This window comes from Harmonia axyridis, chromosome 5 (genome assembly GCF_914767665.1).
Source record: "Harmonia axyridis chromosome 5, icHarAxyr1.1, whole genome shotgun sequence".
Classification (NCBI taxonomy): domain Eukaryota; kingdom Metazoa; phylum Arthropoda; class Insecta; order Coleoptera; family Coccinellidae; genus Harmonia; species Harmonia axyridis.
The window spans coordinates 26,809,997-26,830,284 of record NC_059505.1 but is presented as its reverse complement, the minus strand read 5'-3'; the positions used below and the strand labels follow the sequence as shown (position 1 = coordinate 26,830,284).

The following is a 20,288-nucleotide window of genomic DNA, read 5'->3' as shown; positions in this document are numbered from 1 at the left end:
AGTTGAATGCATCTAATATTCTTGCTTTTCAATTATTCAATCTTCGATATTTCACGTGAAATCAAACAAAAATCTATTTTGAGATAAGTACTTGTTCAATTTGTGACGAAAATTTTTTTTCCGACTTACAGCAAATATTAATTTTGCAGAAACATATCAATCAGCAAAGTATTACGTATTACTTTTCCTACCTAGGCAGCAAAGTAACTGCTTACCTGTCTAGGCAGCAAAATGATCAATCTCAATGGGAATGAAACATTCGACATTTTCTGACAATCAATATTTTTTGCCACCTCCCTTATTTCTGAAGGAGTAAGTTCTTCTGTCGCTGTGACTGTCCATAATATGAATATATCCTATAATTTCTCGAAAAACTTTCATATATTCCGTTAGTTTTTCATTAGCTTTTTGCATCTGTTATTTTTGACTTCATGGATTGCCACGAAAATAAATCTACTACTTTGCTGCTTACAAAAATAATTTTTGTATGAATTTCTTCGTCTGGGGCGCCATTTCATGCGAAAACATTTTTAATGTGTAATTTTAATTCCTTGAATAAATTTTCTATTATTCGATAGTTCATGATAATGTATTAACTTGAAAATGTTTAATTTTTTCAGCATAATAACGGAGATCCATATGACAAAGACAGTACTCAGCAATGATTTTCATTTTGAAAAAATTGAGAACCACAAATAAAAATTATCAAGAAAAACTTGAGCACACCGTATCTAGAAATACGAAATAATTGCAAACCAAATTTATATAAAAAATCGTAATGATTTTCTCATGCAAAATCACCATCTGAAAGTTGTAGGATGTCTTCACTAACACCTTGTGTACAAAAGAAAAAAAAATAGTAGGATATTGCAGGACACTTCGAAGGGATGAATTTGTTTATTCGATTTTTGGATTTTATACATTCCAAAACATAAAAGTTTGAGGTGGGAATCCATTTTTTTATTCAAACCAACAGCTGAAAAGTTTTGGGAATAATACCTTTGTTAAGCGTTAAATTACGTATTACAGAACTTTGCTGTTTCCTGATGTTACGCCATTTACCATTCCAAATCTTAGAAAAAGATGCAGTAAACAACTACAGAATTCTAGGAGTTTCCACCGGGAGCTCCGCCTTGTTTTCGATCATCTCCACTTAAGCATTGCGTTCACGTTAGAAAACCGCCACACGGACGAGGAGAAAATCGGGAAAGCATCCTAAGATTAATGTTCATTACTTCATAGTTAATCCTCTCCGGAAAATATCCATTAGGCCAATAGAGTTAAAGCTGTTTGTCTATATAAAACATGGCGACCGTTGGTGCAGATTAGCGGCGCCCTGTAAATAATTTACGAGTTGATGCGCCATCTAGGAGGATAGAGCGGCATTAATAATACTAATGGTTGTTTAAATTATGAATTAACATTGGTGTATTCACTAGGGTGGATTTGGAGGCCATGATGAAGTGGTTTAAGAGGTCAATTTCATAGAATATATCACGGTGTGTACATATTTGTTTTCGGGAACACACCTGATGTGAATGTATTATCGCTAAGTACCTGTAGAACACCTTATTAGAGGGGCTTCCTTCTGACCCCTAGCTTTGCATTATTTCTTGATTACCGAGTGAATTACTTTAACAACAGTTTATACAACTCTATATTCGGTTCACATATTCATGCGGCTTTTGGTTCGTAAATTCCATGAATCAATAAACAACTTGATACTAAACACTACAAAAAAGTAGGATTATGAAAGGTATATTTATATAAATGATGCTAGGAGTTGTATTTCAAACATGGATATACAAAAATAAATTTCAATTCAATATGTGAAGATACGTTATAACGTTTACAAGAACCAACAACCAAACAGATAAAATGTTGATTCTTGAAATGCATACATGAGTATTCTACCTGTGTTGTTCATGTGATATAAATTTGTTGAATAAGGCTCTGATGAATAATTTTAAAAAAATCTTAAACGTAACTCAGTATTTGTATTCATTTAGTCTTGAGGTTTTTAGCTTTTTTTACATCGCAGTTTTGAGATTTTAATTTTTTTTATTATTGTATATTGTACCTTATCAATTACGATTTTTCTCATTGGAATAAAATGATATTTCGAGGCAATAAATATGCACCTAATGAGAGATACATCAATGTACTAAATATGTGCATTCACTACCAATAACCTATGATAATTATTAATACCTAAAACCTCGAAAAAAGGCGTAAAATGACATATAAATCAGTTGCTGATGTGTTAGTGTTTCAAAGTGAAAAAGGAACCAGTAATATTCCCCTCTAATTATTTATTGACCACACAATGAGAGTGTGTTCCCACCTCCCATCTCAGGATTCGAGGCTGTTCATTTTCTATGGAATTATTTTCTGTTCAAACTCTAATATGTTTCATTATCATAATTGTATTGATGTGCAACTGACTTATTTTATTATTATTTTTTCTTGCGAAACATTTATACCAACAATCATTAAATCATTATAATTATTGTCATTTAGTATATAATCACAATTTAATCTTCTTACATATATATGTTTATACTTATATATGTTTATTTTGAATAAACATTATTATTATTATAAGTCTGTCAATTTGCTTTATAACGAAACTGAATTACTACAAATCCTCTACACAAGACGATTGGTGTATGAAATAAAAGACAGTCTTATATGATAAATTCAATTACGAGTGGAATTTTATTGAACTACTGAACTTAGTGAAAAATGATAAATTTGTAATTCAGCTGAATCATTTAGATTTGACGTTAATCTGCCACATACAAGAATCTGAAAACACTGAAGTTGACAGACCAGTGAGAGCCATAGTCAAGTTTGGATTATCGATAATTAGAACTTGACTTGATTTGTTCGTTTCAAAAGAGCGAGAAATGGTCTTTTGAAGTTTTTCATTTCGAAGATGAATAATTGAATTCACACTGATTCTTCTTTTCATATCAATTTCATGGCAATATTTTCATGAGTTTTGAACGTTTGATTGAATTATCTAGGTCTAGAAAAATGTTCAAGAAATTCATTTCTTCCTATGATATTGAAAATTTACGTGCGCACCGAATTGAAATATCTGATGACCTATTGAAATTTTTCTAATGAAATTTCACTGGAGAACGAGATCTCTATCAAATTATTTGACCTGTATTATTCTGAGTCCAAAAACGGGAATAATCCAATGGAAAATTATTCGTTTGAGATGCAAATTATGTTACGATTCTGGACGGTCCAACGGATATAAGCTGATTAAAAATTCTTTGTGACGTATTTTTTGGTGCATTAAAGGTAATACAGAGCGAAAGCTCAAGGGGGAAAATTGCTCCCTTTCGAAAGAATAATGAATTTAGTGAGATATTGAAGTTTTCAAAAAGATAATTCGAATGAAAATATTCACCGGACTATACCTATTCCGGCATTGTGATGAAGAATGGAGTCAAATGAATTTTATTTGGGGAGAGTAATTGATGGAAATGAGATTTTAATTATCAGTTAATGAGGAAAATTTTTATATAAGGCATGAATGAAAGCATTGAACGTTGTAGAGATGTGGTTTTAAATTTCATAATGTTAATGAAAAACAGTGTATAATTGTTTTATAATCCAACTGAGTCATCATTCTTATAAAATATTTAATGTGAATAGAAAAACATATTAACCATCAGCAAAAACAATAAAACCTTCAGCATATGAACAGACCTTAGAATGCAAATTGAACTTTGAAGTAATATTAAATTATTCGTATTCAAACGTTTATTCAATAAAGATGTCAAAGTTCCGACGGAATAGAAATAGAATATTTCAGTCATCTAATCAAATGTTACAAAAAAACATTTCTACGCTTACGGATAGTAAAGTCGCTTCTGACGCTAAGTCAACAGGGATGCTAATTCTCGAAATGTAAAATGCACCAAGGTGCATAAGTAAAGTATACAGGGTGGCCACTTTTTCAATGGGATTGTATTGGTAACTTTTAAACCATAAGAGTTAGAAGGTCGGTCAAATGGAGAAAAAGTTGCATGCATAGAAGCATTATAAAGCCGTTCAAAATGAGGTTGAGAGTGGCCCAGAGAGCACGAAACGTTGGATACGAAATCTGATTACGTCAAATTGAGAACAATTTACTGTCGAATAAAAAATTCCTGTAACATTTTTTGATAATATTTCAAATGAAGTGGGAAAAAAAGAAAAATCAAAATTACAGAATTTACTTTTCTTATGATATCTCAATAACCGTCCCTGATAATCTCGATTTGTTTGAACGGCTTGATAATGCTTCTATGCATGCAACTTTTTGTCCATTTGACCGACCTTCTAACTCTTATGGTTTAAAAGTTACCAATACAATCCCATTGAAAAAGTGGCCACCCTGTATATGAACTGATGTATTGTAATGAAATGTAAACTTCTTTTGGTATTTTTCAAGCAATTAATTATATATATATATATATATATATATATATATATATATATATCGGATTTCTACAGCTGTCGCCGTCTCTCCGTCCCCAACTTCCAATTTCTCCTCTCGTAGCAATCATTCTCCTCTAAATTCCTTGAAGTCATGGCTTCATCAATCTCATCTCGCCAGCTTCTTCGAGGCCGCCCTCTTTTTCTTCTCTCTGCCGGTATCCATTCTAATACCTTCTTGGGCCATCTTTCATCTGTCATTCTCTTGACATGTCCAGCAATTAATTAATAATTAAAAAAAAAAATAATTAATCAATAATCGTTGTATTAATGAATTCGATATTTTACGACGTTTTCGAAAAAAAAATCTTAGGTGTCCAATGTTCATTTTCGGTTCCATCGTAGTATTCAAAATCAAAATTAAATTTAAACGGTAAAATTACAGATGTTCGGTAGATCAAAGCATTATGAAACTTGGTGTGTAACTTGGAACGCGGTAACACCAGCAAATAGTATCGATTTATATTCTATAAGGGAATGATTTTAAAAGGTTTCATTCCATGGGCGAATTTGAGAACAGCTTCTGATTTCTTTCAATACCATTTCATGAAAGATAGACAATTGTGTTGGAGTAATGCATCGCAAAGTGAGAATATTCAATTTTCTGCAACACAGCTTGAATTCGCCGACCCAACGATAAGAGATGAATGAAAACATAGTGAAAACCCCCCGAATCAACTACAATGGTGCATTCTCTCCTCTTCTGTGTTAGTTTAGCAGAAACAAACTTTTCATAGGAGGCGAGGACAAAAACAAAAGCTGTTCCCCCTCTCCGCAATGCCCCCCTCAACTCTGCCATGAAGGGACCCGTTTTCTAATTTCGCTAATAATTCTAGGTACTTGGCTGAAGAAACTGCGGTTATTAAGATTGCAAGAAGAGAAAGCTATAAGAACTTTATATCGTTTCTTGCAGTTTTATTAGAACAATGTACTTACTTTAGTGCTCAAGCTCTTGAAGGGGAAACTTTGAAGTCGAGGAGATGCCACTAGATGCCGCTTGATGTATATCATACACCGCAGCCTTTGGTGTTTTTTTCGCTTTTATTGTAGTTTCTATTCAAGTTGTTTAGCTTGCATTCTACGCATATCAAAAACTATGGGCCTAAGTTTGAATTAAATTAATGGAAGAACGACCAAAATTTGTGTAATCAGATATAAGACACAATCAGGGAGAAATATTATAACTTCAAAATTACGGATTGAATAGACATGAAATTTTGCATTTGGATGTGAAATAACAATTGCTTCAAGCAAAATTTTCATTTTTCTCGCAATACCAGAACCAGAGAAAATTCAAGAAGATTACCAATATTTCAATGACAAAATAACCAGTCAAGTTGAGATTTCTAGTGTGGATGTATGATAACACTTTTAAGCTTTCAGCAAAATTTCATGTTGATGATGAGTTTATTAAGATGAAGGGGATCTGTTATTTCAACTTGAATTCGGCATTAAAATTCGAGCGATAATGGAAATTCTGGTGACGCAATCAATTTGAGGAAAATTTGCTTCATTTTATTGTGGACCTGGACCATAACGTGATAAACATAGATAGAGGAAGTATACGCAACTTTTACATGTCCCCAACATGGTTAGATTACTTTGTCGGATTGTGATATATTCTGTATTTTCAAATCCACAATTTCACAATATAGTTATGTATGTATATTATAGTGAATGAAATAAATTTATTTCAGTAATTCCCGATTAAATATGCAAATTTTAATATTTGGTATCCGAGATTTTTTCTAATTGTCGAATTTATAATGAGCACAATATTATTATTTTCTGTATCTTCAGAAATCCAAGGTTTGGCAACTTTTGCTCTCCTAGTGTCATTGGTTGTCTCACGTCGTTTGGCGCGCTTGCGGTTTTTCTTCTGAATTTCTGATATATTTAGGTATTTATTTCAATATTTTGAGTTAATATGAAACGTTGATTCACTATGGGACATAAACGTGCGTTCTTTGTGGAGAAAGTCGCGAATTGAGTGAAATATCGTATCACTGATATGTTTTCATTTCTGCGCGTTTCATGCCAAATTTGATAGTTCATGTTGAGAACAAAATTTGCTTTCTGAAAATAACATATGCTCCCTCTATCTATGTATCACTCTGAGATCGGATATACAATCGACATAAAATTTCGCGAAAAGCTTTACATTGATATTTTGTATATGTAACCAAAAAATCCAATGCGATCGGATATCTTGTCACGGAAAATTGAGTTTTATTTTTTCGAAATGACATAGAGCTGAAAAATCATAAAGGCGTGAATATGAAATGATGAAACTCGTTGAATAATTCCTCCATTTATAAATGAAAATTGAAATATAATACAAATACTCTATGACTATATTCATCGTTCACTGATTAATATCATCCATTAAATTTATTTCAATTCGTTAAAATATTGAAATATATATTTTTATTCCTCTAGGCAATATTAAAACCATACATAGTAATCACTCAGTAAAGTATAACTATTCTCTTCAATAATATTATTTCAAATATGTAGGTGGATAAATAAATATTGAATAACCACTATGGGATGATTACTGTTAATAGCTTTCAAATCAGTACGTTGAATTATGTATAAAGTGCAGAGGCAACAACGCATCAATATATTATGGTAGATTCATAGATTCAATTTCCACAAAAATGAACCTGCAATTAAGCTTCTTTTAGAGGATACGCTGAAATTCGGCCATCAGGAGAGAACTTTTCAAGAAATGAATCGTGTGAAAGAAGATTCTCGCTGTAGTATAAATTTTCGCTTATAATTACGCAAGTGTGTGAAATTAACGATAATTTTGCAATTATCCATGTTTTCTAAAAATCACATATCATCTTCATATTTTTGCAAAATATTCGGCAAAATATGAAAATAACCAAACCGAATTTTTATAAGATCGCTCACAAGTAATATTATCGGATCATTCTATGCCCGAATGTAATTAATTGGAATGTTTCATGCATAAAAACAATATTGATTATTTCTCAGGAATATTCTATTACGGACAAAGACTTTGAATAAAATTGTGCTAGACAAAGTTCTCAAGACCCTTTCTTTTCCGCTTCTCCTCAAATTTTTCTGTACAATCGTATACGACTCCAATCAAGATTATTTTTATTTTCAAGCAACCATTTTAATGAAAATGATGGTTATACTCCGCCTTGTGATGTTTCTGAGAAAATGGGATTTTAAATTATTATTTCCGTCATAAGACATCTTGAATACTGACATGTTCACTGATTAGATTTTGTTTAAGATAATTCTGGCGACTCGGCTCAGCATGGATGAAGAATTGACCAATCGACGGCAACATTTTAAAATTTTAATTTGTTCTGTCAAAGCTTGATCTTCTTTTGATTAACCTCGAAACGACATTGACAGAAATACGATGTGAGCGTCAAAAGAAACGATGCAAAACTCAAGTGAAAAGGGACCAAAACCATTAAAATCGAAGAAGGCAGGATTCTTCAAAAGTAGTCACTCAAATCTCAATGTTTTCAAGAGAGAAAAAAGGAACTTCTGGAAAGTCTAGCACTGTCATGCTGTAAAATCACTTTATCATGTCTCTCGTTGTATTGCGGCCATTTGTCTTTCAGTGCTCGGCTCAAACTTTAATCGCGTTCGATAACGATCGCCTGTGATTGTTTCAGTCGGTGTTAACAACCATAATATACTACGCCAAGCTGGTCCCACCAAATACTGAGCACGACCTTAGAACCGTGTATATTCAGTTTGACCGGCATGGAAGCATTACCCGGATATCCCCATGATTTTCTGCGCTTGGGATTATCATAATGAACCCATTTTTCTCTCCAGTCCCAATGCGATGTAGAAATCTCTACCGTCCTGGCCTTGCAAGCAGCTTTCCACAAGCAAACAAACGCCGTTCAACATCTCTCGGCTTCAATTCGTACGGCACCCAATTTCCGAATCATTCCCATGACTTTCAGGCGTTTGAAATGGTCTGTTACGTCATTCCCAATGATTCTGCCAATTCTTGTTGCGTTTGACACGAGTCTTGATCATGTAATGCGTCCAATTCTGCATCTTCGCCATGCTGGTGTTCGACCTCAAACAAAACCACTGTTCTTGAAGGGTTGAAACCACTATCGGCAGGTTCTTTTACTAAAAGCGGCCTCGCCATAGGTATTTGAGAGCATTCGTTGAGCCTCAGCCGCAGATTTTTTTATATTACAGCAGAAAATAAAAAGCTCTCACATATGAGGAGAATTTGGATCGTAAGCTGACATGTTTAATCCAAAGTAACTTTATGATGCAAACACAAATCGACTAATATTTCGATGTCGTTTTGTTCACAAATAACTTAGCTTATTGTATGACATCTACGATCTATTCATTTCGACTACCGTGAGGGATTCTATGTAAGAGGGACATATTCATAATTCAGTTTTTTCTTCAGTATTTCTTCATTGGGAAAACAATTCCTTGACACAAATTTAATTCTGAGTAAAGTTTGTATCAATATTTTTGTGTCTGCAGTATCAAAACAGTTTTCTCCAATCTCAATATTCAAAGTTCAAGGAGTCATAGTCATAGGCTGCATGAATACTCTAAGCTGTACAGAAACCTTGCGAAAAACCAATATTTTTCACCTGGAATATATATTAATCCAACTGTAATAAACTGAAGCAATTGTCACTTTTGAACAAAAACATATTAAAATTCATAACTCCATTGTACGCAAACATCAGAAGATGAATCAAAGCCCACCTAACGGCAGGTTGTATAACACCTATAAAAAACCAAAAGCTCAGTTTTATCGACGCTCCAGCCAGAAAACAACCCTACCTCCCCGAACCCAAACCAATCATTGCAGTGCAGTAAAAACGATAACAAATAACTTCGAAAAACCTCCATTTTCGACTGCGAAATAAAAACCGTTAATATGAGGGGAAACCACCGTCCAAACAGTTCAGAAGTATTTGAGCACGAAATAAAAACGCCCTTTACGCTTCATGGAAACGGCAATAACGCATACTCGGTTCGAAAAAAAAAAAGAATCGCCCATACCGACGCGTTATATGCGCGCAATCAAAATTGCACCGCGCAAAAAAAAATCCTACGTCAAAATTGTAATGAAGTTCGTCAAAAATATTCGGAATAACCGTCCGATTCGGAATTCGCTTATTATACGTTATTTCGTCCGTCTAATTGAGGTCCGCCGTTATCTAGACGGGCTTGAGCGCGACATCGCTAAAGCAAATCGGCGGGATTTCCGCAAAGTACGTTTCTATAACGCGCATATGAAAGGGAATTCGAAAAAATTCCGGAAATTCAATTCCGCGCCGTGTGCATTGATTCGGTTTAATGTGGGGACCTGAGAGGCCCGATGAGCGCTTATAAAAATTAAATCAGTTCATTAAGTTAGCGAGAGGCACAAGTGGCTGAGTGGTGCGCTGGTGATATAAACGCGGAAACGGGTTTGCCGATATGGAATTATGATTTGGAGAAGTGGGGGGGTTTGCGCAAATATAAATGTGGACAAGTTCGGCCGCTCTTTATGGCGTTTACCAACCGTAACAGCTTTTGATGTGGAGGATGGGGATGAAATCGATTTGAATGGGTTTGGTTTATAATAACGTGAAATAAAACAGGTTTAATTGTAACAACTGGTACTGGTGGCTGAGAGTGAAGACGACCTCCAACGGCTGTTACATCGTTTCAATTGCACTGCCAAATCATTCAATATGACAATTTCAACCCAGAAAACCAAATGCATGACAACATCAAAAACACCATTAAGATGCAAACTGGAAGTCGACGGCAATATCATCCAACAAGAAATGAAATTCAAATACCTGGGCATAGAATTGTCAGGCTGTGGTGATGTTGAGGAGGAAGTGAGGGCACAAACTGTGAGGGCAACAAGAGTGGCGGGATGTTTGAGTGACACGGTGTGGCGAAATAAAAACATCAAAGTGGAAACAAAGGCCAGAATTTATAAAGCAGTAGTAAGACCAACTATGACATACACCGCTGAAACTCGACCAGACACAGCGAGGACTAGACAACTACTGGAGACCACCGAAATGAGGGTACTTCGCAGAATAGCTGGAAAGACACTACTCGACCGGGAGAGAAGTGAAACTATAAGGAGAACATGCGGGGTGGAAAATATCAATGAGTGGGTATTGGGTCGAAAGAGAGAATGGAACGACCACATAAGTAGAATGGACAGGATAAGCTAAAACGGACCAAATATTTCGACCCGATCGATGATTCGGGTTTCTTCGTGAATCGGCTGTGTCGTACATCCTCGAGTTCCCGAGGATCTGCATCTGCAACTAAAATCATTACTTGACACTTGTCAACTGTCATGAATAGACACAGTGACAATACATTTGCCTCTATTTGGGTAAATTCGAATTTTTCAAGTGAAAAAGTGTAGAAGAGCAATTTTTATTGCTTAATTCATACAAATATATTGGTTAATGAGGAAGAACAAATTTACCCAAATTCCTAAATCATCTGAAAAAGTGAGCAGAATTTGGCAGATTGTTTCTAACGAAACTAATCATGGATATAATAATCATTACTTTCAAAACCAACAGAGAATAATGATGTGGCCTATTGTAAAAGAATATGAGCAGGTATTCATACAAATATGGCGATAGAGAGCTTGAATAAATATCCGAAATCTAATAAAATAGAAGCAAAAGAAAATAAGGTATTATACATAATTCTATTCTTGCAATTATCAATTTACGAGTATTCATTGTTTTAGAGTTGACAAGCTATCAGATTTGTTGGAAGAAATAGTTGATGAGAAGACGTGGATGAAAATTATGAGAAATGAAAGACCTAACTCCAACAACTATCAACAAAAAATTTCTGTAGAATCTCATAAAAAAGCAGAAACAATGAAAGACTTAATAGAGGAGGTCTGTATATGATGATAAATATTATAATACACAATTTATATCATCATGTGATCCAGATTGTGGTTAAGGATATTGTAGTCATTGTTAAATATGCTTGCACAAATATAAATGTGAGTGTTCCACTAATAGCATCAAAGTTATATTGTGCAAGCATTTGCATGCTGTTACTATGTTCGGACAAAGAATGAATTCTGTTTAAGATGACGACAACAATTTAAAAATTAATGAGCCATAAACAAGTTAACTATAATGAAGATGTGGGACATTTTATAGACGAAACCATTTCTAGTTCACAAAATTTCACATCTATAAGCAATGACACAGAAAATGTAAGTTAAAGCAAGCTCAATTCAAGTTTTTGTATAATTCATTATTTCAACTGTTTTAGGATTTGCTGAAATGTGTAAAACAATTGAAGACTCTCAATGCAGAAGGAAAGAGGAGAGTATTTGCAACTATCAATGGAAAATTTTCCAAACATAGGGTCAATGGCAAGAAGAACTAACATCTAAGAAGTGAAAATTGAGAAGCAAATCTATTTCCCAAGAAAAAAAATGAATAGTATGCATCTTCCATGAAAATGACTTTTCTCTCAATTCATATTCTTTTTTCATTTTTAGCAGAGACTACTAGAACTTCATAGCAAATAATTTAGAACATTGAAATGAGATTGACAAAAAAATCGAGGTAATAAATTCTAACTGAACCAGCATGTTACACATATAAGAGACGTACAATGTTCAAATGTGGATAGAAGAACCAGTCAATATCAAAATAAAATATGACATACATCCTTTACATAAATTAATGAAATTAATATATTATATAATAATATAATATAATTATATATAATTTTGAACAACTGTAAGTTTTCTTACAATAAACTACTTCCTGTATTGATTATACGATTTCATTTCCCATAACTCAATGAAAGTGTATTCTCAACTGTGTTGAACAGCCAAAATTCTCTATGCTGTAAAGAATTTGATACAGATTTTATTATATTTCCATTATATGCATTATATCCTAATCTGAAAATAAAATTACCTCATTAGCATTTTTAGTAATGGAGCATCTGCCCAGTAATATCGTTAAATTATTCAGTATATTATTATAGAGTGCAAGAAAACCTAAAAATTAACAATTTGGATTTCTTATTAAAAAAAAGAAATATTTATTATGATACAAGTGACAAAATTGGTCCTCCAATTTTTTTATCAATCATATACTTATTATTGTCCGAGTGTTAACCATAATCACTAAATGATATTACCCTTCTGTATTGAAACCCCAAGAGAAATCTTTTTTGAGATTCATGAGTGGTTTCTGAATGATCTATATATAATAGTATAAGGGATGCTACAATCTGAAATAATCTTTTTCTTGCCCTGATCCTTCACATAACACATTGATTTAAAGTTTGAAATTATTATCAAGGTGAAATGTCAAACTAATCTTAATATGAAACAAGCTAGTAGTACTTTTAAAAATCGATTTCTAGATATTTTAATGTAATTTCTTAAAGTTCAATCCATTATTACAAACAATAAATTTCTCAATTCACATAAAATAATTATAAGAAGCTTTAATTTGAATACTTATTCATAGTAACAAAAGGGCACTTTCAATTCAATCTCATCATACAAACTTCTCTTTCATATTATCAAATCACATTAATTGATCAACCTACAAATAAATATAATAATAATAAACAACTTCTATCATATTGGCATCAATGGTCACTTTAGTTCTATGTTGTGTAGCCTTTAGAAGTTTCCTTGGAAATTTTTGCAGTCTTTTCCTTATTGGCACTAGTTCAGTTCTGTATAATGTGTTTATATTAAAAATTGGTCTGCAGAAGATTTTGTATATTTTTGTAGCTGTTGATATAATAATACCAAATTTCATCTACAAAAAAAGCTCAATTAAAGACGAATTTTGGAAAAATTCTACATATATACCTACCTGTTTCATCCCACTCTGCAATTAAAATGGGAAACAACAGAAAATGTAAATTTTGTTGTCGTTTGGAACAAAATAACATCAACGTCAAAATCGTATTTGAAGGGAATTCTCGTCATTCTCGCGCATGACAGTTACTTTTCATTTAGGATCTTTGGGAGTATCTGTAACTCATGAGCTTCGGGTCCAAATATTTGGTCCGTTTTAGCTTATCCTAGAATGGACGAGGAAAGGATGGTCAGAATTGCACGCGATAAATCACCACTAGGTCGCAGAAGTTTAGGACGCCCTCGAAAGCGATGGAGCGACAATTTGTCAGTGTAGGCAGAGATTCGACGGAAAGAAACAGGCGAATCGCCTAAAAAAGAAGAATGAAGAAGAAGAAGAAGATAATTGTAACAAATATGTTAGTCAAGAGTCTTCGTCCTGTACGTAGTGAAGTTCAATAAGTCAAGTCACGAAAGGAAAAGATGTTTAGAATAAAAGGTTGATGGTTTTGAGTGAAGAAATCCCTTTATGCCATTTATTTAATTTATATTTATTCAATTACCCCTTGTGGGGGTGCGATGGTCAACTTCGAAATTCCGAATAGGAACCCCTGTTTTTAATTTCGGATTCGTATTCTACGGCAAAAAATACAAAGTTTTGAAAGAACAATTTTCACGAAACGTCACAGATGGCTTTGTATTCGAGTTTGAATTTTCCGTTTGAGCGACTTTGTATTGTAGGAATTGTTTTTCTGTTTCAGTTTGCAACAAAAATAATAATTCGCTCGGCAACACACATCCAAATAAAATAAAGATGATATTGGCAACTGCTTACCTGAAATCAATAATCACTTTTATAATGAGCTGTCTCGGAGGATTTGTCTATCCATGCTGGATAATGAATGTTTATTTCATCAATTGTTTGAAGTAACAATAAAACTCGAAAAAGACAATAAATTCCGAAAAAATCTTCGATTTATATTAATAAGCATACACAGTCGCTGAATAGTCACAATCATTATTAATTATTACTAAATTTCACATATGTCTTTCGCGATCGCGATTGAGAGTTGCTTTTTGAAAAGGTGCTCCGCAAAAGTGCGAAAATATTATTTTGATAATTATATGGTGTGGCCAATTTTCATTTTTAACTGTTCCAAACAGACCTTAGCGTACCTGTTCACATGGAATTCGGACGTTTTCTGCTGAACTGTTTTTTTCAGTACATGTACTGCCATCAATAATTTGAAAATGGCGAATTTATTTGTTTTTGGTCCAAAATACTTCCCATCAATTAGTGAAGATGTGAATCAATTGAAAGAATGTTATTTGCAATCTAGCAGTTAAGCTGTCTATCTTTATGCGCGAACGATTTCCATTTTTTCAACAAATAGTTGGATAATTTACGACTGAAATTTCAAGTGAATAAATTATACAACGGATATATTAAGATCTTTTAGACGGAAAATTCTAGCTCCATTACAGTGCCATCTGTGACGATTCGTGAAAAATTATTTATGCAAAACTTTTGTATGTTTTGCCGTAGAATAGATAGGAATCTGCAATAAAAATAAAGTGGCTCCCAGTTGAAATTTCAAAGATGTCCCCTATACACCATAAGTAAGGTGTAATTAAATGGAAGAGATTCAGGCATAAATGGACTTGGTCTTCGTAACCATTAACCTTTTTATTCGAAACATTTTGCCGTAAAAATTTGACTGATTCAACTTTAAAAATTACTCGGAATAGATAAAACAAAGCCACTGTCAAATAAATCATTACGATTTTAATACACTAAGCATTGATGATAACCCCCCTTTAACCCCCCTGGATCCGCCACTGATTCTGAATGAATAAGCTATGCATCTTAGGATATTAAAGTGAAATAATTACGAAGGGGTTAACTTCTAAGGTGGTCTTAATATTAGGTGTAGCCGGAACATAACAGGGGAATGAATTATACAATGTGTCTACTTTCAGAGGGTCAAACTTTAATGGGAGATCATATAAGTTATAATTGAAAATGAAACCTTTTCTTGGAAAACTCTACATGTGTCGGCGTATCTAACTATTTAATCCAGTACACTCTTTAAGATCTTTTCTTGGTGTTTTCCATATTGTGCCATAAGCTTTCTGCATATGTTATCGCCGGAATTACCAGTGTCTTTATTATTTTTACTTTGTTTTCAGAGATAATTTCCTTTTATCTTGATTTTACCTTCCAACAGGTATTTAGTTCTCATATATCAAATAATACGACATTTTGGACATAAATTGCAACTTTAGACCATGTTTTACAACATTTTCGCTATGTTGATCATTTACTTTACATGATCCCCCATTCATTTCAAACTTCAAATAACATGTTGATCGGTTCAACAAAGTTTTGTGAAACTTGCCGAGAGTCTTTGACAAATCATAATAACTTCAACATAAAAGCAATAAGATCAATATTAGGTACCCTTAGTCAATTGTTTCACTAATGTTAACGTATAAATCAAGAATAAAGTATAACTTTGGGGTAATAATTCCAATATTTCGTCAATTTCATTACTTAGAAATTGAATATCACAAGAAAATGATTTTTGGATAGTCGATAAGTTAATATTAACTTCCAGATGATATATAGTCCGGTCCATTTAGACATTCGAAGGTACATAAATTGAACTTGGTAATAAACCCGAAAAAGATGTTGATGAGCAGCAACTGAGGTTGGAGGAAGACAAGCTAATTGAACTAGTTTTTTATTTTTAGTATTTTCAACAAAACATGCATATCGATGATTATCTAAACAGGTTGTTTTTTTAGGAGCTCCGTACCGCTTTTATCTTTTCCAATCTTTGAAAATTTCCAATAGTTTGCAATAGTTTCACATTAAATAGGATCACAACTGACCCGTGGAATAGGCCTAATGGGGAAACCACATTAAAAAAAACGCGCTTACCTGACCTAACGACAATAACAACTGTTATAACTTTCTGAATCGGTATATCTCAGAAACGGTGGCTCGTAGGAAATAAACCATTGATACATTTTTTATAGATAATTTTATAATCTACAATTTTTGTCTGAGGTACTTTCATGATAAAACTTACCGTTTTGCTGAAAATCGCGAAAAACTCATTTTTTGATCTTTGACCTTGAATAAAAAAATTTTTCTACACGGGAATGATAGGAAACTTCCAGGTATTGTTTATAATTATGTTTTGAACAATTCAACTCATTTTTAGCTTGTTGGGAATTTATGTACCTTCACTCTCATTTTTTGGTCTAAATTGACCGGACTAATATGCATTTTCTTTTAGTTTTGAAGTAAATTCAACCTCAACTAGGTGAATGAACAACCTTCATAATTTCATTATGGAATAAAGGGTCCAACATACGCAATACCTACTGTATCAAATCCTCAAATTTTCTTCAAAACATAAACTACAGAAAAGAATCGTTCTCAAATAGATAAATCCAACAACAAAATTATTTAACTTCATATTCACGCTAAAGTTCTACCATCTTAGAAAAATTCGTCTAGGTAATGAAGATTATGTCTAAAGCCATGAACTTGTTATAATTTAGTTACTTCAAGATAATCTGTTTTTGACACCTGAACAGTTTGCTATCAATCTTAGTTGTTTCTGAGTTGCCATCTACTCCAGTTTGGATATGATCCTCACTGCAACAAGTTGTGATGTAATTAGTTGTTCATTAAGATGGGAAGGGAATTTTTAAAAGGTTATTAAATATTCATACTCTTTCTTCAGACCTGATTTTTTATTCAATTGAGATTAAAATTAGCATTTGCGTGTAAAATTACAGTTTCAAGCTTCTTGCAAAATTTCATGTTGATTGCATAAAAAAAACATAAAAAACTAAAAAAAAACAATTAATCAATAAAGACATATCACAAAATCAGAATCGAGAAAGATTGTGCTTGAATAAATAGAATAACCATTTCGAGAGGTCGCCGCTGTACATAGTATCATTAGAACCATAAAAAATTCAAGCAGAATATCTAAAAAACAAAACCGAATATTTCAGTGACAAAATTTTTGATGTAGTTGAAATTTTGCGTAAGTATATTATTGTATTCCTCTTTGGAATAATGCACGATATGAAAGAAAGAATAGCAGGATTGCTGTCACCAGGGCAGCTTTATGAAGAAAAGATCCGTAAAACTTGATGAGATGAGAAGAGAAGAGGTTGCAGATGGGGTAAATGCGATGATGGGTTGAGTTCACTCTAGAGTTGCACTTAACTTTCACTTATTATGCTTTTAAGGAAATGCACTTGTTGAGGAAGAATACGAAATATTAGGAAACGATATTTATTAGAACGAGTTGAGTAAAATTAATTCTCTCATGAATTTCTTTCGTCAACCTTTGTCGGAGTTTCATCTGACATAATAACATATTTTGAAATGACAAAGCTATCTGATAAGGAGAACAAGGCTTCCACTATTATTTAGAGTTTTGTGCGAGATTAACCACAGAAGTATTCGATCGGTAAAAAAAAATGGTGCTGTAAAAAAAAATTTAACATAATCAGCAAGAACGTATAATGCAAATACTTCAATGTTGAGAACAATAATATCGATCAGAAAGAATAAGAAGAATGTATCAGGAAAAATACGTTCAGTTAATCGCATTTCTGAAACGAAAATCACATGGGTTTTTCCATTTTCCTTATCCATAGGAAGATTCTTGACACTGTTTTCAATCTCCCTCTTAGCTGCATCTGAAGCTGATCTTTCAACCGTGAAAAGCTTGGTGTCTCGAAATCTCATTCGTTCGCTGAAGGTTACATTGAAACTTCTAGTGAGAACTGAAAGGAACGGCTTCTAGGAGCTAACACAGATGTGTTTCTAATAGAGGAGAATATTGCCACAACATCTACTAAGAATGTTTACACTCACAACATATCTAGTAACTAACTATCTAAGTCCAAGTATTTTGTTGTTGTTCACAATGAATGGGTTTTCAGTGTAGTAAATGAATTCCATTACAAGGCTTCAATAACTATAATTAGACTGATCCGATTCAGTTCTAATATGCGGCGCTTTGTTCGATAATATGTTGCCATTTTAATGTAATATTATTATGCCTCTCTTATTGAAGTACTCGTCCCTATTGGCACAAAATTGAGACAGTTGTTTTTCACAGGCCCCTCTGTTGTAGCGAATTTTTCACCAGCAAAATTGTTCACCATGGAGAGGTACAGATGGTAAGCACTTGGTGCCAGGTCCGGATTATAAGATGGATGAAAAAGAATCTCCAAACCAATCTCCCCGAGCTTCTGGCGAGTCACTGTCGATGTGTGTGGCCTGGCGTTATCCTGATGAAACACAATTCTTCTCCTATTAGCCAAAGCTGGCCGCTTCTGAGCGATTGCTTCCTTCAGATGGTCTGATTGTTGACAGTACAGTTCCAAGTTAGCAGTTGTGCCATAGAAGAGCAGCTCATAGTAGATAATTCTCAACTAATTCCACCAAATACATAGCAAACCTTCCTGGCCTTTAATCCTCGGTTCATCCCGTTTCGACCATAACCGTTATCGCTTGACGTTGTCGTAAGTGATCCACCTTCCATCGGCAGTCACCAACCGCTTCAAAAAAAGGTCGATTTTGTTGCGATTCAGCAGCGATTCGCAGATGGAAATTCGGCCCATGAGGTTTTGAGGTTTTTTGCGTTGACTCGTGTGATACGCATACATCGAGCTCCTTTTTGAGACCAGCCTTATGCAAATGTTCCCAATTTTTTTTGTGCTATCTTTTGCTCTTGGGCAATGGAAACAGTGCTTACATGACGGTCGGACTCGACAGTATCAATGATTTTATCGTCATTTTCTACAATTAGAATTCCAGAGCGTGGTGCATCCACATCGAAATTACTTCTTGTCTTCTACAGTATCAGGGCCAAAAACACCATTCACATTCTCAGTCGCCTGGCTTTCATTTTCGCCGTTATCGATCCAAAATATAGCATATTTTCACCTTGCTAGTGTCAATCTTTGAAGCGCGCTCAAACTAAACTGAGTCAACGCATCACAAAACTGTCAGAGAAGTTTTTGTAGTTTTACGCCATGCACTAAAACCCAATAGGACTTATATAACGCGAGATACAGATAACTAAATCCATCTGTTGAAAAAATAGTGGTTTTCTTTTTACTACACCTAAAATATCGACTCCAAATTTCAAATTTTCTACTATGAGTTTCATTTTGGTTGGATAACATTAACACACTAGTGCTGTAATGAAGGTTACTGAAATATTATGATGAGTTACAAATCATTATGTGAAAGTTGTAAGTACAATTATTTCATAACTTTAGCAAGAAGATCCATAGAAGCGAGCTAACCCTAACTTACATCTGATGGAGATCGCTAGTATTAAAAGACCTCATATCTCTGCAATCAATCAAGCATAATCAAGCTACTTCAGTACCGCTGTCGGAACACCCGCAGGCAATGTCCAGGAAACAAACCGATTCCGATTGATTCGGTCAATTATGCATATTTGATGCGGTATCTACAAATTCATGCAAATGACAATGGAGTATTGGAGCGACTAATACGATGTGCGGTTATACAGATCCAGATTGTGCCTATTTCAATGATTATGGTATGCAGTGTATTCGACCGGTCGGTGATACTGATGAACCATCGGGATATCAATTGGATTTGGGGTTAAATGCTGAGTCGAAATCGATTTGTTTCAAATTAGGAACAGATCTACATGAACCTAATGTTTTAATGATACTAACTACCGAGGCGCTATAAGACTAAGTGACGAGCCTTCCACGAAAATGAATTCAAGTCTTTGAATTAAGAGATTCATATTACAATGATTGTACGTTTATTTATACATGTATGATACACGGTGATTCAAAATGAATGTCTTCAATTCGTGAGCGGAGTCCTCATCCAGAAATA

The 20,288-nt window shown here is 33.7% G+C and overlaps 1 protein-coding gene and 2 long non-coding RNA genes across 9 annotated transcripts in view; 1 reads left to right on the top strand and 2 right to left on the bottom strand.

The window, feature by feature from the left end:
* Positions 1-20,288, bottom strand: part of LOC123681141 (polypyrimidine tract-binding protein 1) — a 592,501-nt gene that overhangs the window by 537,929 nt on the left and 34,284 nt on the right. The window lies entirely within an intron of this gene.
* LOC123681143 lies at positions 10,834-12,314 on the top strand. 5 transcript variants are annotated; one of them, XR_006747639.1, is made up of 5 exons: positions 10,834-11,009; positions 11,085-11,200; positions 11,258-11,743; positions 11,803-11,975; positions 12,035-12,314. It is a non-coding gene; the product is annotated as an uncharacterized LOC123681143 (long non-coding RNA). The 5 variants fall into 5 exon arrangements; XR_006747637.1 differs by having other exon boundaries at positions 10,834-11,200; positions 11,258-11,414; positions 11,615-11,743; XR_006747638.1 differs by having other exon boundaries at positions 10,834-11,200; positions 11,258-11,524; positions 11,615-11,743.
* LOC123681144 lies at positions 12,304-13,587 on the bottom strand. 2 transcript variants are annotated; one of them, XR_006747642.1, is made up of 3 exons: positions 13,380-13,585; positions 12,688-13,322; positions 12,304-12,445 (listed from the first exon to the last, which is right to left on the bottom strand). It is a non-coding gene; the product is annotated as an uncharacterized LOC123681144 (long non-coding RNA). The 2 variants fall into 2 exon arrangements; XR_006747641.1 differs by lacking the exon at positions 12,304-12,445 and having other exon boundaries at positions 12,985-13,100; positions 13,158-13,322; positions 13,380-13,587.